The following is a 14,290-nucleotide window of genomic DNA, read 5'->3' as shown; positions in this document are numbered from 1 at the left end:
GTTGCTTGTAGTAGTCTCTTATGATGCTTTGTATTTCTGCGGTGTCTGTTGTAACTTCTCCTTTTTCATTTCTAATTTTATTGATTTGAGTCCTCTCCCTCTTTTTCTTGATGAGTCTGGCTAATGGTTTATCAATTTTGTTTATCTTCTCAAAGAACCAGCTTTTAGTTTTATTGATTGTTGCTATTATTTTCTTTGTTTCTATTTCATTTATTTCTGCTCTGATCTTTATAATTTCTTTCCTTCTGCTAACTTTGGGTTTTCTTTGTTCTTCTTTCTCTAGTTCCTTTAGGTGTAAGGTTAATTTGTTTATTTGAGATTTTTCTTGTTTCTTGAGGTCGGCTTGTATTGCTATAAACTTCCCTCTTAGAACTGCTTTTGCTGCATCCCATAGGTTTTGGATCTTTGTGTTTTTATTGTCATTTGTTTCTAGGTGTTTTTTGATTTTCTCTTTGATTTCTTCAGTGATCTCTTGGTTATTTAGTAATGTATTGTTTAACCTCCATGTGTTTGTGTTTTTTATGTTATTTTCCCTGTAATTGATTTCTAATCTCATAGCATTGTGGTCAGAAAAGATGCTTGATATGATTTCAATTTTCTTAAATTTACTGAGGTGTGATTTGACCCAAGATGTGATCTATCCTGGAGAATGTTCCATGTTCACTTGAGAAGAAAGTGTAATCTGCTGTTTTTGGATGAAATGTCCTCTAAATATCTATTAACTTTATCTGATCTATTGTGTCATTTAAAGCTTGTGTTTCCTTATTAATTTTCTGTTTGCATGATTTGTCCATTGGTGTAAGTTAGCTGTTAAAATCCCCCACCATTACTGTGTTACTGTCAATTTCCTTTTTTATAGCTGTTAGCAGTTGCCTTATGTACTGAGGTGCTCCTATGTTGGGTGCATATATATTTATAATTGTTATATCTTCTTGGATTGATGCCTTGATCATTATGTAGTGTCCTTCCTTGTCTCTTGTAACATTGTTTTTTTAAAGTCTCTTTTATCTGATATGAGTATTACTACTCCGGCTTTCTTTTGATTTCCAGTTTCATGGAATATCTTTTTCCATTCCTTCACTTTCAGTCTGAATGTGTCCCTCCATCTGAAGTGGGTCTCTTGTAGACAGCATATATATGGGTCTTGTTTTTGTATCCATTCAGCAAGCCTGTGTCTTTTGGGTGGAGCATTTAATTCATTCCTGTTTAAGGTAATTATTGATATGTATGTTCCTATGACCATTTTCTTAATTGTTTTGGGTTTGTTTTTGTAGGTCCTTTTCTTCTCTTGTCTTTCCCACTTAGAGAAGTTTCTTTAGCATGTGTTGTAGAGCTGGTTTGGTGGTGCTGAATTCTCTTAGCTTTTGCTTGTCTGTAAAGCTTTTGATTTCTCCATTGAATCTGAATGAGATCCTTGCCAGGTAGAGTAATCTTGGTTGTATGTTCTTCCCTTTCATCACTTTAAATATATCATGCCAGGTAGAGTAATCTTGGTTGTATGTTCTTCCCTTTCATCACTTTAAATATATCATGCCACTCCCTTCTGCCTTGTAGGGTTTCTGCTGAGAAGTCACATGTTAACCTTATGGGAGTTCCCTTGTTTGTTATTTGTCGTTTTTCCCTTGTTGCTTTCAATAATTTTTCTTTGTCTTTAATTTTTGTCAGTTTGATTACTCTGTGTCTTGGCATGTTTCTGCTTGGGTTTATCCTGCATGGGACTCTCTGCGCTTCCTGGAGTTGGGTGGCTATTTCCTTTCCCATGTTAGGGAAATTTTTGACTATAATCCCTTCAAATATTTTCTCAGGTCCTTTCTCTCTTCTCCTTCTGGGACCCCTATTATTCAATTGTTGTTGCATTTAATATTGTCCCAGGGGTTTCTTAGGCTGTCTGCATTTCTCTTCATTCTTTTTTCTTTATTCTGTTCCACGGCAGTTAATTCCACCATCCTGTCTTCCTGGTCACTCATCTGTTCTTCTGCCTCATTTATTCTGCTATTGATTCCTTCTAGGGTGTTTTTCATTTCAATTATTGTATTGTTCATCTCTGTTTGTTTGTTTTTTTAATTCTTCCAGGTCTTTGTTAATCATTTCTTGATCTTTGCCTCCAGTCTTTTTCCAAGGTAGTGGGTCATCTTCACCATCATTATTCTGAATTATTTTTCTGGAAGTTTGCCTATCTCCACTTCATTTAGTTGTTTTTCTGGGGTTTTATCTTGTTCCTTCATCTGGTACAAAGTCCTCTGCCTTTTCATTTTGTCTGTCTTTCTGTGAATGTGGCTTTCCTTCCAGAACCTGCAGAATTGTAGTTCTTTTTGCTTCTGCTGTCTGCCCTCTCAAGTCTGTTTACTTTTTTTTCCCCAGAGAAGCTACTCCTCCTATGTTTACTACCATCAATTATATTTTTGCCCTACACAGTCTCCTGACTTTGCTCTAACGTAGATTTTTTTCTCTCTTTTTCATCTCTCATATCCAAGTCTATCAATTTTATTCCCAAATATTTTACTCCTGAATGTTTCTCTCCTTACTGCACTGTGTTTTTTTGGCAAGTAATTTAACTGTGCTTTTCACTGATATGTAATGTGGCCTCCCTGGGGTGCTGTGATGAACAAAATACATCACAGATTTAAAATGTACTAAGTGCTATTTGGTTAAATGAATGACAACCTTATTTTACAAGATAGTATAGACTTAAATGATTGAAAATATTCACTTCCAGAAATACTGTGCAGTAATCTTTATTTTCCTCTTGGCTTATAGTGCTGAAGTTGTTTTATTCCATGGAAATGAAAAAATAATTACCAAAGATGAATGCAAATGCTCTGAAAAGATTAGTTATTCAATATTGATTATTCCTCTGTCAGGAGCTAATTAATATTGGTGTTATCCCTAATTGGTTGCTGTGTTCTGTTGTTTACTGAGATGGGCATCACCATTTCCACTCTTGGCAGTCAATTTGCTGTTGTGTTTCTATCCTTTTATCCCTCAAGTCTTTGATGTGATTACTCCGAAGAGATGAACTGAAAAACACAACAAAAGATGAATAAGTAAAATTTAGGCATCCCTTCAATGCAGTGTTTTCCTGTACATTTCTAAAGTAAAAAACATAAAAAAATAGGAAATATTTAGAGATTGTATGGAAAGAATCAGAAGTACCCTCTAGGCAAAGAATCCACATGCAGAATTCTGCAAAAGGATTTGTCAAATATTTATTAGTATATAACACCTGTAGTTTTTAAATTATTGTTTTTAATTGTCACTGAGACTTTATGAGAATTAATCTTGCTTAGTAGGAAGGCAGCCACACTGAGCCCAGCCTTGCCATCCTGGGCCAAGTTTCTTATTCCTGAATAGACTGATGCCAGCACTGGTCCTATAGTAGTTCTGAATTTCCTGTGTATGTTCATTGTTCCAACTATGTTCTGTTATTACAAGAAGATGCTCAGTTTTGTTTCTTTTTATGGCTGAGTAATGTTCCATTGTATATATGTGCTGCATCTTTTTTATCCATATATCTGTTGATGGACATTTAGGTTGGTTCCGTGTCCTGGCTATTGTAAATAGTGCTGCAGTGAACATTGTGGTACATGTCTCTTTTTGAATTATGGTTTTCTTAGCGTATATGCCCAGTAGTGGGATTGCTGGGTTGTATGATAGTTCTATTTTTAGTTTTCTAAGGAACCTCTATACTGTTTTTCATAGTGGTTGTATTAATTTACTTTCCCCCTAACAGTGCAGGAGGGTTCCCTGTTCACCACACCCTTTCCAGCATTTATTGTTTCTAGATTTTTTGATAATGGCCATTCTGACTGGCATGAGGTGATATCTCATTGTACTTTTGATTTGCATTTCTCTAATAATTAGTGATTTTGAGCATCTTTTCATTTGCCTCTAGGCCATCTGTATGTCTTCCTTGGTGAAATGTCTATGTAGGTCTTCCACCCATTTTATAACTGGATTGTTTTTTTTATACTGAGCTCCATGAGCTGTTTGTATACTTTGGAGATTAATCCTTTGTTATTTCAGTTGCAGATATTTTCTCCCATTCTGAGGGTTGTCTTTTTGTCTCATTTATGGTTTCCTTTGCTGTGCAAAAGCCTTTAATTAAGTCCCATTTGTTTATTTTTGTTTTTATTTCTATTACTCTAGGAGGTGTGTCAAAAAAGATCTTGCTGTGGTTTATGTCAAAGAGTGTTTTTCCTATGTTTTCCTCTTTTATAGTGTCTGGTCTTATGTTTATGTCTTTAATCCATTTGGAGTTTATTTTTGTGTATGGTGTTAGGTAGTGTTCTAATTGGATGGACCTAGAGTCTGTCATACAGAGTGAAGTAAGTCAGAAAGAGAAAAACAAATACCGTATGCTAATGCATATATATGGTATCTAAAAAAAAATGGTACTGATGAACCTAGTTGCAGGGCAGGAATAAAGAGGTAGAGACATAGAGAATGGACTTGAGGACATGGGGTTGTAGGGTGAAGTGAGAGTAACATGGACATATGTATGCTAGTGAATGTAAAATAGTTGGCTGATGGGAAGCAGCAATATAGCACAGGGAGATCAGCTCAGTGCTTTGCGATGACCTAGAGGGGTAGGATAGGGAGGGTGGGAGGGAGGCTCAAGAGGGAGGGGACATGGGGACATGTGTAACATGTGGCTGATTCGCTTTGTTGTGCAACAGAAACTAACACAGTATTGTGAAGCAATTATACTCCAATAAAGAGCTATTAAAGTAAAAGTATTGCTACTTCCTCTTTTCCCATCTATTAACATTTAGCTGAAATTATGAGGATCTTGCTGTTACAGCAACAAGAGTTTGGAGGCTCGGGTTTCTAGTCCTGGTACTAACCTTCAAGCTTGGGAACCTGGGAGAAATGAGGTGCAGAGAAATAGTCTTGTTCAGAGTTATACAAAATGTAGTCCTCATACAGGCAGTCCCCATGGCACCAGGGAGCTTGGTAGAAATGCATGTTCCTAGGCTGTTCCTAGACCAACTGGACCAGAGTCTCTGGGGGTAAAGTGCAACCCTCTTAGTGATTCAGGGAAGCACAGGGCTAGTGCCTAGACAATAAGGTTTTGTAAACCTTCCTAAGGATGCATGCATGGGGGAAAGTGGATAATGAGTAGGGAATGGTAGTACATGATGAGGCACCCATAGTATTCAAATGTGGGGGCAAGTGTGAGAGAGTCATAAATCCAGAGTCCAAGTTACCCTAAAATAAGCCCTAGAGGGAGCAGACCTTGCTATAAACAAGCATCGACTTCACCTGCCAGCACAGGTCCTAACAGCTGCAGATGTGGGGTGATTTTTTTTTTTTTACTGAATTAACAAGTTCGGGTAAATTCCAAAATTCAAAGTTTCTGTCCCGGAAAGGCAGGGCAGAAGGGCCCTGACACATGAAAGTAAGCTGGTATGGGGGATTTCTAGGAATATATTCACTCCCTATCTGAGGTTTTAGAACCTGGCTCAAAGGCCAGCCTGGGCTTCACTAGAGATCTGGATTTCACAGTGGAAAGAGGCTAACAGGAAGATGTGCTTCCTTTGAAACATCCATGATGAGCTTACAGAGTCAGGTCATAGTGGCAGGACAGCAGTGAGTGGGTCTCCCAGACAGAGGGCAGCTCTTTGCCCTGCCCTATAAAGGATGCAGTGACTTCTGACTCCAAGCTCTCAAGGCAGCTTACTGGTTAGTTGTCTCAAACTCCATGGACCTTTGTAAAAATGGAGCCAACAATCTCTGCCCCTCAAGTGAGAGTCTTTGTGAGTATTCTTAAAGATGATGGTGATAATGTGTAAAGCGAGGGATACTGGATACTGGAAGTAGATGATTCTCTTTTTAATGTAGATGACTTCCCAGACAATTACAATGCAGCTGCAGCTTTTTACAAAAAAAAAAAAAAAAAAAAAAAAAAAAAAAAATCAGACCCCATTCCCTTTTTAAGGAGGTTTCCTTCCTTGTTACTAATGGGCATTTCCTAGAATCTTGGGTTGTAAAGTATGGACAGCACTAATTCCTCAAGATCAGTTTATGGCAAGTAATCTCTGGTTACCCCAGTACCTGAACAGCCTGGTGGATTTGCATATTGTGTGCACTGCGCTCAATTTGTCTGTTAGTGTTTAGGCACAAGCAGTGCTCAGGAATTTAGAGACAGGACCAAATTCTGCCTTTTAACTCCCATGAGTATTTATAAGAAAATTTAAAAAATATTGTATGTGGGCTTCCCTGGTGGCGCAGTGGTTGAGAGTCCGCCTGCCGATGTAGGGGACACGGGTTCGTGCCCCGGTCCGGGAGGATCCCACATGCCATGGAGCAGCTGGGCCCATGAGCCATGGCCGCTGAGCCTGCGTGTCCGGAGCCTGTGCTCCGCAACAGGAGAGGCCACAACAGTGAGAGGCCCACGTACCGTAAAAAAAAAAAAAAAAAAAAAAATACTGTATGCATTGGATTTTAATTTGCTTTTCACATGTGAAGACAATCTGTAAATGTAATTATAAACTTCTGATCTCCAGCATCTAGCAAAGTTTTTTTATTTTCCTTGTATTTCAATCTGTGAGCATACATGTTAGTCATTTATAATGGCTTTATGGTCCACAAAATACAATGTAGTGATTTGAAACAGAGTCACATGCTTGCCGGTTTCCACCTGGATTGACACTTTGGATCTTGGATACAGTTTTGATGTTTAATAAACTGTTCATCTGTTTGTTTTTCCTTCCAACTTTCAAAAAATAAGCCGTGTAACATACTGGGTAAGAATTGAATTTCAGAGTCGACCTAAGATGTTTCTGACTCCAGGAATTGCCACCCTTTGGCTTTGTGCCCTTGGACCAACTGTTTTAACTTCCTTGAGCCTTTGTTTTGTTATGTGGAAAATGAGAATTACAATAGCTCTATCTGAGGGTTGTTTTGAAGATTAAATGAGATGATATATGTAAAGAATTTAGCCCAGTGTGTAGCACCCATTAACACTTAATAACTATTAACTTTTGTTATAATTACTGCTATTATTACTTTTTAAATTATAGCTGTTTATAATGATTATTATAGTTATTATGTTTAAATTCTTGCATTCGTGTCCCTTAAATTTGTCACCCTTGGTGTTACTATCGTATGCTGACTCCCAGTTTTTCCTTGATCTGATTTTCTTTGCTTCCAGTCACAACAGTCCCCACTCCAGAGGATCTAGGACCTCATTTGTCAGTGGTTTCCTTGTGACATTTCCTTATGCCAAGCCAGATTTTAATGAAGATCTGGTCATGAGAGCTGCATTCCTCGTAGAACCACAGTGTTGGTGTGATATAGAGTTGGATTAGAGCTCTTTTCAGGTACTTCCAGATTTGGGATTCCCAGACTCTAAGCTTTCTAAGGAGTGTCTTGTCCCGGATTTTGTATCCAGGTGTGATGTATGTGACTGTGCCAGTTTTTCCCAGAATACCTTCTGCTACAGGCCTCAACTTCATTTAGCCTTATTCATCTAAAAAATAGAAAATAATGTCAGTTTACATATGTAAAAAATGGGAATGATATCGTTGAAATGATATGCTGCAGTACAAATAACATAATGTGGTTATAGCATCTTTCACAGTTCATCTTGCATCTTGTATCTAACAAGCATAGGTGGGTTGTCTCTTGAATGCTGTTGTGGTGCTTTTTCCTTAAGACCCCAGCATAACACCTAGAAGAATTTGACTCCACCATGTCCCCATATATAACCCTGCTCTATCCAAATGGCCTAAAACCCTCTATCACCTTAATTGAATCCAAAGATGAGCTAACTTTTAGATAAACACGAATAAGTATACATCTTAAATGAATTGCCTGTTTATAAAACACCCTTATACAAATTGATAACGATGTATGTTTGAATAATTCAAGAAACAGGATGTCAATAGCTTTTAGCATCAGGTACCAAGAGAGCTGTGCTTTTGAATATTAATTTGACTAATTTGGGATATTAGGCCATTTAGTATGGTGAGCACATAAACAGAGTAGTAGGATTCTTGAAGGGTAATCTAATCAGAAACAGGGGCATCTAGCATTTCTTTAAAATGTAACAATTATCTGAAAGTCTCATAAGGAATGTTCTGCAGCTGAGGAAGAACAAGATACCCCAAGTAAAATGTAAATGAACATAAAGTGATTTAGTGGGACTAATTCTGGGAAGAATCAGTACCAGTATGCTTCGTTTGTTTTGTATTTTCTTCCCATTTATTCTTATAGTCTGAGTGGTTTTATTAAAAATAATTTTGTAAGTCAGTATAAAACCCAGGAGTTTTATCTTCCTGTAAATATGTAAATGCATTTAAGGTGAACACGTCGGAAAGCGGAATTGTGGATTTAGAGTTTTCGATGACTAAGTTATGACCACATTGCATAGAGTGTGTGTGTCTAGTACATGCCTTCCATCATTTGTCTGTTTTAATTTTCAAAATTAACATGGGTGGTACTATCATTATTTCCTTCTTATGTATAAATAAATGGGGGAGCAGAGACCTAAAATAACTTTCCCAAAGTCACACAGCAACTAATGAGTGGAGCTGGCATACAAAAGCAAACCTCTGACATCACAAGCCATGTTTTGTGCACCACCAGCTGAATCAGTTTTGCAACCCTGAGGAGAGATATTCATACACAGTTAAAAAATAGTTAATGGTGAATACATTTCAGACTTCAGAATCCAGATTAAGCCTGTCAAAAGACCATTACTAATTTAACTGTTCATGTATATCATTATTTAGTCTTAATACCCAGGTGTGATTATTTGAAATTGGACAAGACTGCAGTTTTTTTTTTTGTTTGTTTTTTGTTTTTGTGGTACATGAGCCTCTCACTGTTGTGGCCTCTCCCATTGCAGAGCACAGGCTCTGGACGCACAGGCTCAGTGGCCATGGCTCACGGGCCCAGCCACTCCACTGCATGTGGGATATTACCAGACCGGGGCACGAACCTGTGTCCCCTGCATCGGCAGGCAGACTCTCAACCACTGCGCCACCAGGGAAGCCCCCAAGACTACAGTTTTTATAAACCATTTATTCCGAAAAGGAAAGGCATTCACTTTAATCTTAGTGATTCATCTACTTGTGTTTGTTGTAAGAAAAGAGGAACAGACAAAATATAGAGCCAAAGCAATATCATTTCCTATCACATTCCCCGGGGTGTCTCATAAAAATCTTGCACACTGAATGTCAAAGTCCAATTTGTGGAGCCCAGAATGACATTTTATTATATTATAGGTTGTGGTCAATATATGGAGTGCAGCCTCCTTAGGCTCACAATAATTAGGGAGTATCACATGGATTCAGTATTTGTTTAGCAGATAATTCTCAAGACTTTCATGTATGATAATGAAGCCCTAACTATTGTACTGTAAATCACACCTATTTCAAGTCTACTGAAAATAATAAAATTTAATTAACATGGTACGAATTCATTTAAATTTATGTGAGGAGAATCAGGGACATAATTATGAGCCTATTTTTTTTTTTTAACAGGATGAGGTTGGCCATTTGATAGTTTGAGCCCAAGGTAGGTAAGGGTTATTTAGAAGTTATCAAAGTGTGAGAAAACATAAATCATACCGGATAAGAACTTCCAATTCTTAACCACTTTATATATGATGGATGTGATATACATATAATCTTATTTAATCTTCACAACCACCCTCCAACCAAAATGCTGTTATTTCCAAATGTGGAAAAGGAGACCTACAGAGGACTTGTAACTTGCTAAAGTCTATACAAATAGTAGGACTAATCTCAGCATGAGACCTCCCAAACTCCAAATAAGAGTTAAGCACAAAATAAATTACCTTTGATTAAACCTGGGAAACATTGGGGAAAACCCTTATTCTTTTATCACATAGCTCACAGAAAATTAAAAAAAATTTTAATCTTAAATTATGATGTGTATAAAATGGTAGCTCTATCCTTAGTTTGATTAGATACAATATCTTTTGAGGGATTTCTTTCCAAAAAGTGTCTCACGGAAGTGGGGTTTACTTTCATGGTTGTACGTAAAACTGGCCTTCAAATGGAAGGCTGTCTCCTGTGCTGGGAGGTTCACTACAACTTGAGGGCTGTGAAGCCAACACCAGGAATGGCGTGATCAGCTGTGTCTTGGGTGGAGAATTACATAAAACCTCAGGAATTAATAATTTTGTGCCATATTCTGTATTTCTTTCTTTTTCTTTTTCTTTTTTTATGGAGAACTTCATACTACAGGGTTTCAAATATTTAGGAAATAGTTTGGATTGAACCCTCCATGCCATTACCCTTGTCTTGAATTGTGAATTTTTAGTGTTGAACTCTTCTGTGTCCAAGTACCTAATATATAAATGGGCCTACTCAATGATAAATGTACTATTATTTACATGTATCAAGTGCTCTATGAAGAGCTCTTGCTTAAATTATTTCAGTTTTCATTCACATTACATTAGTTGCAAGCCCCATTTACAGATGAGATAACTGAGGTTAGAAAAGCTCACTAGCTTGCCCAAGTTCACCCAACTAGTGTGATTCAGATTGGATTTGAATGCAGATTGAGTTAACTCAGAAACTGGTGCCTTAACAACTGTTTAATTACCATAGTTCTCTACATACTCCCACAGGGTGTATTTACATGTTCTTAGAGATAGGAAAATATCTCTAAGAAAATGGTCTAAACATTTATACCAGGGAACATTTAGTGTAACTTTAATTTAGGTCCAGTTAGTATTTCTGTTGGTAGTTTTCTGAAATAACCTTCCCTGTGCCTAGCTTTGCTTTGGCAGCAAACTCAGTAGGGCACAGCCCGTGTGGCTGGAGCTCATGGAATCAGACTGGGTCATGGGAGGATGGGCACAGGTTGAGGCAGCAAAGTCACTGTTAGAAGTGAAGCAATAATCTAAGCCAAATAAATAGTCTCAGGAAAGCCTCAAGCTAAACTATTGTTACAAATAGACTGGAGACCAGATTCATCAAGCAAAGAGTAAGGTTGAAGTTGATGGTGCAAATGTCCATTTAGAGAATCTGGATCTTCATCTGAGACACATAGAGCAAACAATGAAGGCAAATCACACTTATTGCGTACCTGATATGTGCTAGATGCTATCCCGGGCAATTCATTTGCACCATTTTATTCAATTCTTACCAAATCCCAGTGGCACAAGTATTATTTTCCCATTTCAAGGTGAAAATGCTAGGGATCCAAAAAAGTTTTTACAAAGGTGCTACAGCTTCTAAGAGACCTAGAATACAAATCTTTCTCTCCCTGAGTCTTTACATAATCCAATGCTGTCTCCCTAGAGATTGCTAACTAAAGGAAATGCAGCCTCATGTCTGGTAAGATAGAAAAATTGAGGTACAGAGTTGAGTAACTCATCTGGGGTCATAAAACAATTAAGTAACAGAACCCCATTTTACACCCAGTCCTGATTTCAAAACTCTACCGGACCATTTCCATCTCTATATTAACGCTCATGAAAAGAAAATAGTTGTTAATTCTCATGAAAAGAAAATCATCACTTTACCAAAATTCCCTACCACCTACCACCCTTCTTCTTTGCTCCTATTTGCTGCAAACCTCTTCAAAGATGGGTCTACACTCAGGCAGTCAATTCCTCTACTTCCATTCTTTCTTCCATAACTTTTTCCAGTCTGCCTTTCCCTCACACTGGTCCTTTCCCAGTCCTCAGTGATCTGTCAACAAGGTCACCATGCTCTGTGGAGTGTAAACTTTCTGAACTTAGACTCCACTCTCTTTCACACTCTGTATTTTCTCCTACCTCACTGGTCACTCACTCCCACTTCTCTCCAAGCTCTGAACATGGGAGCATCTCAATCCTTGATGCTTCTGTCTGTCTATCTGTCCCTCTCTCTCCTCATGACTGGTGAATCTATCCCAGTGTCACAGTTTTAAGCACCACTTAAATTTTGACAACGTCCACAATGACAGCTTCAGCCCAGACCTCCTTTCCAAACTCAAGACTTGTATTTCCAAGTGTCTGCTTTATATCTCTGTTTGGATTTCTAAAAGATACTTCAAACTCAACCCTTTCAATACTTAATTCCTGTTCCCCTCAAAACCTTCTTAACCAACTACCTTTCCCGTCTCAAAATCTACCCATGTCCCATTATTGCTACTACTATTATACTTAACGATGCCACTAGCATTTCTTGCCTGGAGTATTTTTATAATAAATAATAAAACAAATATTTAGTAGGTTTTCCCACTTCTAATTTTATTCATTTATAGTCTATTTTCAATATGGCAGCCAGAGTGACCAAAACATGTTAGATCATATTATTCTTATGCATAAAATCTAGCTCACAATTTCATCCAGAGAAAAAGTGTTTATTACCTCTTATCTCCTCTTTCCTTCTCTCTTCTTGCTTCCTCTACTCCAGTCATACCATTTCACGCCAACCGTGGACTCTAGAATTACCCTCTGATCATATTCTCTTTCCTCAGATGTTAGCATTACTAACTACCTCATCCATTGCAAGTATTTGCTCATATTTTACACTCTCACTGATTCCTACTCCAACGAGTTTAACGCTGCAATTTGCCTACCACCTCACTCAGTGCTCCTGATGCCCTATTCTCAATTAAAAAAAATTGTCATAGGATGTATTACCTTCTCACACACTAGAAAATTTACTTATTTAGCATGATTAGTGTTTATTGTATGACTTTCTCCACTAGAATGTAATATCAGAGATTTGATCCTTTTCTCACTGGTATACTCCCAGCACCTAGAATAGTTTGACCGAGACATAGTAGTTTCTGAAAATACTTGTTGAATGAGTGAATGAAAGGAAGTATGGAGCAGACCTTTTGTACCTGTTTTAAATTTGCAGAAATTTAGGGTTCTCTGAAGTATTTAAAAGTGCAATCATTTTCCCCTATTGTTTTCAGATACAGTCTCAGCTATCTAACTAGACTCTCATTTCCTACCTATTAGTCATAGGTTTATGCAAATTTATGTCAGGCTGCATATAAATTACCAGGTAGTTCAATGGTATTCATCTTTGTTACCATTTAGTGAGGCTGGTCTGTTATCAACTCCAGGCAAGGTCCTGAATCAGCTTTTGCCTGTGCCCCTGGCTTGTAAATAAATGGAAGAATGGCTTTTGGCTTTGCTTCTGAAAACTCAGGAGCCTTTTTCTTTCCCTTAGATGCCATCAGATGCCTATCTATACTCTCTTTGCTTTGGTTAAGAAAATAGAAGGAATTTAAAATCATTGAGATCTCAGAAAGAATCAAAATTATTCTTAAGCCTTTTCTTCAAGTTTACTCTAATTGCCCTGAGATTAATCTCTTATTATGGCAGCAAAGCCTAGCCCTTCTAGGATTCTTTGAACACTGGATTTCAATAATTTGATCTTCATGGACAGTGAATCTATCTGTCACACTCAGTTGTCCTTTCACTCTTTGAATCAACTGACATTTACCCATATCAAACTCCATTTGTCCATCACTTTTAAAACCCTCTCTAATTTCCAGTTGCTCTCATGGAGCTGAGTTTGAAGGTTGACGTGGATCATCCATTCTTTCCAGAATGACAAATAGCTTTACAAGGTGATCCTTACATTTTATCTTAATTTCTTGGCAAACTTTAATTTAATTTTCTGTTAAATGGTTTCAGTCTCATGCAGAACCAAAGTGAACTAAGTAAACCATCTCAGAAATATTCCCTGTCTTGTCAGGGTAATTCTTTCTTCCATTTAAATGAAAATTAAGTAACACTTAGTGGTTTTTTAAAAATCATCAACATAATTACTCATGTCATTGTGAACCTCTGAGAAATCTTAAGGTTGAATTTCCCACCAGGCTCAGAATAGTTATAAAAACTTATTTCTTCAAGACAGATTGGATAGAAACTTAATATAGGCTGAAAGCATCTTGGAGCTAGAAATAGTCTTAGATATTATCAATCCCAATCATGACGAAGTTTGCAATTAAAGAGATTGAGGCCCAGAAATGGAAGATGAATGTGTGAATTCACATTCTGTCATACTGGTCAGATGAACTACTAACCTTGGTCTTTTGATTTAGTCCAGTAAGCTCTGAAATTATATGCAAACATTGGTGAGCATTTACAGAAGAATATTTCTTTGAAGATAGTGGCCATTGCAATTTATCAAAAAAGTCAGTGATCTCCCAAAGGTTAAGCACCAGGATCCTCCTTGGCATTCCACAGGCACAATTGATCCCTTTTATGCATTTAATCCCAGGATCTATGTAAAAGTAAATTGAACTTTGTACTTAGTTTTAGACTATAATAACTCTTTCCCCCCCAAAAGCATGTGTGGAT

The 14,290-nt window shown here is 37.5% G+C and overlaps 1 protein-coding gene across 4 annotated transcripts in view; it reads left to right on the top strand.

The window, feature by feature from the left end:
• Positions 1–14,290, top strand: part of NRG3 (neuregulin 3) — a 1,101,798-nt gene that overhangs the window by 604,257 nt on the left and 483,251 nt on the right. The window lies entirely within an intron of this gene.

Source organism: Mesoplodon densirostris, chromosome 1, assembly GCF_025265405.1.
Source record: "Mesoplodon densirostris isolate mMesDen1 chromosome 1, mMesDen1 primary haplotype, whole genome shotgun sequence".
Lineage (NCBI taxonomy): Eukaryota > Metazoa > Chordata > Mammalia > Artiodactyla > Ziphiidae > Mesoplodon > Mesoplodon densirostris.
This window is presented reverse-complemented; position numbering and strand designations above follow the sequence as displayed.